At 34.7% G+C, this 7,790-nt stretch overlaps 1 pseudogene; it reads right to left on the bottom strand.

Moving 5' to 3' along the window:
• Positions 1–5,921: 5,921 nt before the first annotated feature.
• On the bottom strand, positions 5,922–6,048 carry LOC145258489 (U2 spliceosomal RNA; annotated as a pseudogene).
• Positions 6,049–7,790: the final 1,742 nt, after the last annotated feature.

Here is a 7,790-nt window from a genome sequence, read left to right as displayed (position 1 = left end):
TGTAGTTGCTGGTGGCGTTTCCGTTTTCAGTGTCCTTTGTATAACTATGGTTTTATCTCTGGTCATCCATTCACGACTGCTTCGTGGATACGTCTTTTCAAGTTTTGAATTAGCCTTGTTGTTGTTGTTGTTGTTGCTGCTGGTGTTTTTGTTGCTGCTGTTGTTGTTGTTGTTGTTGTTAATTAATATATTTCTGACAGTTATTGAAATACATTGAACGTTTTTTTTTTAAGTTCTGTTGGTTATTGATACGAGTTTATATTAATCTTTTCTTGAGAAAGAAGCTTATAAGAACGCCATTACCGTTAAATCTTATTAATGATGATAAATATCGTCCACACTAATAATTTTATAAATAAATTCATCAATTCTCTCTTTCCGCCCTCCCCTCTCTCTTTCTCTGTCAGATTCTGTCTGTATCATTATATATCAAGAGAACATAATTACTATAAGTTATAGTTTAGACAGTGTCCAAACTTAGAAGTATACACACACACACACACACACATCTCTCTCTCTCTCTGTATATATATATATATATATATATATATATATATATATATATATATATATATATATAAGTGAAAGTGTCTGTGTGTCTGTGTACATTTACCTAAGCAATAACTCTGTCAATTTTAAGCCTACAGATTCGAAATTTGATATACAGGGTACTGAGATTTGGGAAAATCGATGTGATCGGTTTTAGGCAGAAATTTGGCGATTATGGGGTCAAAATTCAACGATTTGACCTTTGAGAACTCTACCAAACTCCTCCGTCAATTTTGAGTCTAAACACGTGAAATTTTAGATATAGGTTCCTTGGACATGGATCTAACATAATAACTTTATTTAAGCCCAAAACAACAAATTTTAAGGGGTCAAAAAAGGGGTCAAAGTTAAAAGAAAATTGACCTCTGCGGTCTCTTTCAAATTACTCAGACAATTTCTGATTTAAATATTTGAAATTTTACATAAAGGGTATAGAGATAGGGCAAGCTTTTTCATCAGTTTGGGTCGAAAATTTTTAGTTACCAATATATAAATGTATGTATGTATATCTGTTTGCATGTCTGCCTTAAACAATCAAGAGAAGCGACGGATTTTACCAACATCAGTATCGTTTTGAAGTTTGACCTTTCATACGAAAAATATCGAAAAATTGGCTAAAAACATCAATATCTTCCTCTTCAACTAGGCACTTTTCTACAGGGGGGTCACTTCTTTCGCCGATATTTTTGAAAGTTATCCTCTACTTTAGATGGTTTTGTGGTGGTGGTAACAGTATAAACGTTAGGCTTTACCCCGTTCTTTTCCTCTTTTGCGGTACGGGTTCGAGCCTGCCTTCTTACTACCACTTTTTTTTGTTGCTCAACATACACATCCAAACACCCGGGAAACGCCGGGCTGAAATGCTAGTATATATATATATATATATATGTATATATATATATATATATATATATATATATATATAAAATAAATACGTATTATATACGTTTGAAACCAAAAACAACGCATTATTAAAAAATAAACAGACATTTATTTTGTTTGAAAATTATGCTGAAATTCATAAATATATTTCGAAGCAAAGCCTCATCATCAGTATGTCTTTCTTTTTTCTAGCCATGTTGTTGCTGGGGCAGATAATCAGAAAGTAGAAGTCCGTTTGCTGGTTTTACGGTATTTTTTTTAAAATCTCGGAACGGTGCGTTAGGTCACGCGGGATTCACGTTAAGATTTCTTGTTCCTTAGAAGCGCAGGTTGAGTTTGAATAAAATAAATACATATTATATACATTTGAAACCAAAAACAACGCATTATTACAAAATAAACAGATATTTATTTCCGTTTTACCAATTTGCTACCACCACATGGGGAGCGGCATATATATTATTTTTTAAATATAATTATCCGCTGACACACGTTTCGTCGTCTATGACTCATCAGAGTGGCTGAATCTAGCGATATATATATATATATATATGAGGGCGAAACTCGAGTCTTGGACTCCCGGTTCGTTGATTGTCATGGCTCTTGCGTGTTGCAACGTTGTTTGGCTGTGGAATTTATTATATATATATATATATATATATATATATATATATATATATATATAACGGTTTTTCAACACTTCCAATATTTTATCAAAATCGGTGAAATCACGATAGATTGGCTGCTCTAGTCGAGGACCTACCGCGGAAGGTTTTCATTCAACCCTGCAATGACTTAGTTCACAATGTATTGTTGTCTATGCGCACGATTTTTTTTTTTTACTTTTTAAATAATTACTATATATTGAGTCTAATATAATGTAATAATAAATACGAAATCTGCATATCATATTTTAGCCTACTTTACGACTGGGTAATGCTGGGTGGCCTACTAGTATATATATATATATATATATATATATATATATATATATATATTATTCATATTTGCAGAAAATATTTCGGTCACAACGAAAACTTTTCAAAGGAATTAAAATTTTATAAAACGTTAAGTTTAATTTATGCATTCATTTTTCATTTATTTAACGTTTGAATTGGTCTGCGATCCGCCTTAAATAAATTCACGTCAATGCTGACATAAGCAGACATACATCCATTGTCTATAAGACAAGCACAAAAATTACAATGCAACTTGTCTTGATACAATTCCGTTCATTGCTAATTTATGCTACTGGCTCATATTCTAATAAAATTATACAATCGTTATTTAAAGAAGTGCTTCTCATCTTTTGGGAAAACGTCGTTTATCTTCCATTTAAAAGGTTTGTGATCAGTCCTCAGAATATCAGTACATATTTTGATTTGAATGTTTTGTTTGACGGCATATCGATCCCTTTTAGAGTTATTTAATCTCGAATCCGGAAAGTTTAGATTAAAGATTTTATGCTTCAAGTTCTTTATAATTTCAACATTTTATGTGTTATACTTTGTTTGGTTGATTTGTTTAATGGAATGTCGACCCTTTTCGGGCTATTTAATATCGAACCAGAAAGTTTAGATAAAAGATTCTGTGCTCCAATTCTTTATAAATTTAACTTTTTAGGTATGATACTTAGTTTGGTTGGTTTGTTTGACGGCATATCGACCATTGTTGCGTTCTTTAATGTCGAATCCAGTAAGTTCAGATAACAGTTTTTTTATGCTTCAAGTTCCTTATATATTCAACTATTTTATATGATATTCAGTTTGATTGATTTTTTGGACATATCAACTCCTTTCGGGTAATTTAATGTCGAAGCTAGTAATTTTAGAAAAATGTTTTATGTTTCAAGTTCTTTTTCTTTTCGGATATTCGTTCATCATGTTTTGTTTGATTGTTTTTTAAAGGAAAATAGTTGTTTTAATTTTTATTTGCAAGATATGATTGAGCTTGGAAAGACAAAGGAAATACAATAACATTCATGTTTGTGTCAGGAAGCAAGTATCCTCTGACAGCTTTACCTTGTAGAGCAAGTGTAGTGCATCACAAGTAAGCTGTTGCAATTTGTATTACATCAAGCAATTGCCAGCCATGTCAGACATAACAACCTACGTCACGACATGAAATACACTATGAAGTTATAAATTGCCAAATTTATTTTCTATGAATTGTAGGCAAATATTGATATATCTAAGAGTATTGGCCTTAACTATGATATCGGAAAAGCCATAGGTTGTTTTAAGCGAGAAATATCCGAGAACGATACTTCAAAGAACTCCAAGTGGGTAACAAAGAATCTTGGAAGGTGCCGCTCAGAGTACTTGTTTTGTTTTGACAGAATAAAACTCAAATTCGCAATCTTTTTTCTTTTTACACAATGATCACCACTTATCATGGCCCGAAAGCCACTCAGGGATAAGGGTTATTGCAAGTACATTACGTAGTGTGGAGATTTGATTAAGTGTTTACTTAAGGGGGCGGTTCTATAGAGATTTGTTAACGTTGAAATTGAAGACATCCAAGTTGTAGTCCGGTGGGAAGCAGGCAGACGGAACAGAGTGGAATCTAGTGGCTAGTGAGCTCTTCTGTTCCCTATAACCTTATTCTCGCGTTGTATATCTCTTTTTCTATCCCCCCTATTAGAATAGACATAACTAGGCTTTATCTACTCTGTCATTATTCAACTGAGTGTCAACTTCTGGTTCTTACAGAAACTAGCAATCGCCGCAAATTTCTGTATGGATTTATAGCATGTCATCTTATTTTTATTATTTCTTTCTGGTAACTATAAGGAATTGAAAAAAGGAAATACGTTATTGTTTGTTTCTGTTTTGCAGTAATTACAGCAACATGCTCCCAAATGAGCTTTTATACTCCTCACGAAACGAGTTGAACCTCAAAAGGTTTGCTCACATTGACTTCGTGATACACATAAAGCAGAATTAAAGAGTTCAGGTATCAAACGCGACGAATTCAATTTGTTCAAATTGACACAATAAAAAAGATAAATAAATAAGCCTCCATATGAAATCTAGACAAAAACTAAAGAAATATCTTAATTGAGAACAAAGGAAGTTAATTGCGATATCACATTACGAAAAAAACATGATTTGAGCGTCTAATAAAGTATTGAACTGAAACTTTACATCGGCTGATCGGTTTACAATTTTCAAAAAGTCATCGCATGTTACACTAACACATTTCTTGTTTCTTTGGCGCATACATTATCCCGTGACGTGATATCCTGAGACGTTATCATAACTCTTACCGGTCAACTTTTAATGAGATGTTATTTTGCTTTAACTTAATGCTCATTCTAGCTTCAAGCAGAACACTACTGCTAAAACTTTGCACAACTACCTCACATACATAGAAAATAGAATAGTGAATAGTAACTACTGGCAATCGATTTATCACCGTTTTTCTTCGTATCATGATACTTATTCTTATCTTTCCATTAATATTAACCTTTCTCAAGTTCTAATCGAAGAGGGCACCAATATGCGTCCAATGAAACAGACGAGAAATCTCACTGAATCTACCGAAGAAAACTTACGTCCTTCTATTCTCATTCAATCCAGCCTCGACTCAACAGCAGATGGTTTTATATTTAGTTCCATTTTCCCATCGATATTTGTATCTCCCGAGATAGGCCCAAATTTATTCTCATCTTAGCCAATGATTTTCCTATGAGACATAAACTAGAGTTATATCCAATAAACCTTGATAGCTGACGCTTGATAAAGGTCTTCAGGGCAACACATGATGCGTAGGTTGAAATGAATAACGCTATTTTTTGGTCAAGCAACTTAAGCGAGTCGGGAATAGAAGAAATAAATCATATACGAATCGAAAATGCATTGACAATAATGAATTCTACTTAAATGTACGTCTCAAATGACATACAATCAATTAAAATGCGACCATCGCATAGATGAATCAAGCCTATATACTTCTTGATTCTAAGTATTTAATTTTCGCATAACTTTTCGGTTTTGTATGAAGCTCATACGTTGAGTTCGACGGGAGTGGTTATTTTGTATACGTTATATAAACACATGAAATGGCCTAAATAATTACAATAGTATTTAAGTGCTGGTTATATCTCATCGGGAGCAAAGTTTGTAATGGAAATAATTCGTCTAAAAGTGAGGTAATGATTTGAGCAAGCAAATTTCACAAGTAGCATCCGTTGAGTTTAAATTAACAAGGCCGATAGCCATTAGTCGCGTGCTCTCGTGTAATGAATGAATGCGTGAATGCAGGATTGACATGAAGTTCTTAAAGATAAACTAAAATAACCGAAAAATGGGCTGAAATGACTTAAATAAATAAAAAGTTAATGACTTAGAACGACTTTAATGAACTTAAGGATGAATTGAATGACCTTAAGAATGACTTGAATGCTTAAAAATAACTGGAATCCTTCAAAAACAACTTGCATGACCTGGAGAATTGACTTGAATGGCTTTGAGACTGACTGGTTGTAAAGTGGGTGATCATTTTACATTAAATTAATACAGAAAAGTGATCCCCCACTTTATATCACAATAAGTACAGCATGTAGTAAGAACAGATACTACACGTTGATCTTGGCCGAAAGGCTAAGAAAAGGGTATTTATTTGCTTCCCCCACCGAACAAATTAGGCACAAGGCCGATGAAGGGGAAATGGGGACAAACTCCCCGGGGAGTAGGGGATCTGGATAGTGACAATTGGTATGAAAGGTTGCCCCTACATTGACCAAGGTCGTATATGTGGGGTTGGTATTTATTTGCTTCCCCACTGAGCAAATTAGGCACAAGGCTGTTTTTTTAATGTGGAGAGAGTGGGGAAATGGGGACCAACTCATCGGGGAGTAGGGGAGCTGGATAGTGAAAATTGGTATGAAGGGTTGCCTCTACATTGACCAAGGTCTTATCTGTGAGGTCGCCCCCACATAGGGTCTTTGCTTGCAGTATCTGCCGGAAAAGATACTACACTTTGATCTTGACCAAAAGGCAAAGAAAAAGGTATTTATTTGCTCCCCCCACCGAGCAAATTAAGCACAGAGGTGATTTTTAATGTGAAGAGTGAAGGGGAAATGAGGACCAACTCCCTGGGGAGTAAGGGAGCTGGATAGTGATAATTGGTATGAAGGGTTTCTCCTACATTGACCAAGGTGTTATATGTGGGGTTGGCCCCCACATATGGTCTTTGCTTGCAGTAACTGCCGGAAAAGATACTACACTTTGATCTTGGCCAAAGGCCAAGAAAAGATAAAAAGATAAGAACAGCATCTATTAACAACGGATCTTTGATCTTAACCAAAAAGGCCAAGTACAAAAGTGTCAATTTTTAGTCTACAAACTCGAAATTTGATATACGGGGTACTGAGATTTGGGAAAATCGACGTGATCAGGTTTCGGCCAGAAATTTGGCTGTTAAGAGGTTAAAGTTCAACCATTTTACCTTTGAAAACTCTACCAAAGTCCCCCGACAATTTTGGGTCTAAACACTTGAAATTTTAGATATAGGTTCATTGGACATGGATCTAACATAATAACTTGATTTAAGCCAAAAACAATAAATGTTAAGGGGTCATAATAGGCGTCAAATTTAAAAATTGACCGTTTTTTTTTTTGCTCAGCATACATCTCCAAACACCCGGCCAACGCCAGGCTGAAATGCTAGTATATCTATAAAAGGAACGTGTCTGTGTGTCTGTGTGTATGTGTATCTATCTGTCTGTGTTTCTGTGGACATTTCCCTACGCAATAACTCTGTCAATTGTGTGTCTACAGACTCAAAATTTGATATACAGGCTACTGAGATTTGGGGAAATCGATTTGATCGATTTTCGACCAGAAATTTCTCGATTAAGGGGTCAAAAGTCAACGATTTGACCTTTAAGAACTCTACCAAACTCCTCCGACAATTTTGTGTCTACACACTTGAAATTTTAGATATAGGTTCCTTGGACATGGATCTAACTTAATAATTGGATTTAAGCCCAAAACAATAAATTTTAAGGGGGCATAATAGGAGTCAAAATTAAAAAAATTGACCGCTTTTTGTTTGCTTAACATACACCTCCAAATACCCGGGCAACGTCGGGCATCCATGCTAGTATATCTATAAAAGTGAACGTGTCCGTCTATCTGTCTGTCTGTGTATCTGTGTGTCTGTCTGCGTGTGTACATTTTCCTACGTAATAACGCTGTCAATTGTAAGCCTACATACTCGAAATTTGATATACAGGATACTGAAATTTGGGAAAATCTATGTAATCGGTTTTCGGCCAGAAATTTGGCGATTAAGGGGTCAAAGTTCAACGATTTGATCTTTGAGAACTTTACTAAACTTCTCCGACAATTTTA

The sequence above is a fragment of the Euprymna scolopes genome, chromosome 33 (genome assembly GCF_053919585.1).
Source record: "Euprymna scolopes isolate OS-2025 chromosome 33, ASM5391958v1, whole genome shotgun sequence".
Classification (NCBI taxonomy): domain Eukaryota; kingdom Metazoa; phylum Mollusca; class Cephalopoda; order Sepiida; family Sepiolidae; genus Euprymna; species Euprymna scolopes.
Note: the sequence above shows the minus strand (reverse complement) of the source record. Positions and strands in the feature narration are given on the sequence as shown.